At 47.2% G+C, this 763-nt stretch overlaps 1 pseudogene; it reads right to left on the reverse strand.

Moving 5' to 3' along the window:
- Nucleotides 1–290: 290 nt before the first annotated feature.
- LOC133077369 (protein FAM229B-like) lies at nucleotides 291–534 on the reverse strand (annotated as a pseudogene).
- Nucleotides 535–763: the final 229 nt, after the last annotated feature.

Here is a 763-nt window from a genome sequence, read left to right on the forward strand (position 1 = left end):
GGTTAAGACTCTGTGCTTCCACTGCAGAGGGACCGGGTTCGATCCCTGGTCGGGGAACTAAGAACCCGCAAGCCTCACGGCACGGCCCAAAAAAAAAAAAAATCAAAGTGCTTGAACTCAGGTCTCCTCATCGCCAATCTGTTCTCCTTGCTCGAAATCACCGTGACCTCATTTACTTAGATTTTTTTTTTTTCATCCAAAGGTGCCACCACTTTTGTTTACTAGATCATAAGATGATACTGGCCCATTACCCTTGACCTAGTCAACCCACTACAAAAGACTTAATGATGCTATTTAGGATGCATTTCCTTGCTGCTTTGTGCAGGTGGCTTTCGCATTGTTGCATAGACAGTGATGGGAACATCAGTTATTGTCAGGCCGTGACTTCCAGGGCATCTTCCGAGTTGCCTGGTTGGTGACATCTCTAGAAAGAGATGACATCTCTAGAAAGCTCAGCCCAGGCTCCAGCCCAGCTGAAAAATCTCCCCCTTCCACTGGAAACCTCCTTGGTTGGGTCCCAAACTGAAAAGGCATAATTCACTGAAAACCAAAATAGGCCGAGTCTGATTCCTGTAGAGGTGAATAAATCAATTGCTTCTACTGACCTTCCAGGGAAGGCTGGAATTGCCAAAGGAATGATGATCAGATGTTCCAGTGACACCCAGAAATTGTGACATCAGAGGATTCTTTCACATAGTTTCCTACCCCGGCCTCCGGAGTGGCCGACGCTCAAAGATTTTGACAAGGCAGCGAGGATCTGCGG

The sequence above is a fragment of the Eubalaena glacialis genome, chromosome 17, assembly GCF_028564815.1.
Source record: "Eubalaena glacialis isolate mEubGla1 chromosome 17, mEubGla1.1.hap2.+ XY, whole genome shotgun sequence".
In the NCBI taxonomy this organism is placed as follows: domain Eukaryota; kingdom Metazoa; phylum Chordata; class Mammalia; order Artiodactyla; family Balaenidae; genus Eubalaena; species Eubalaena glacialis.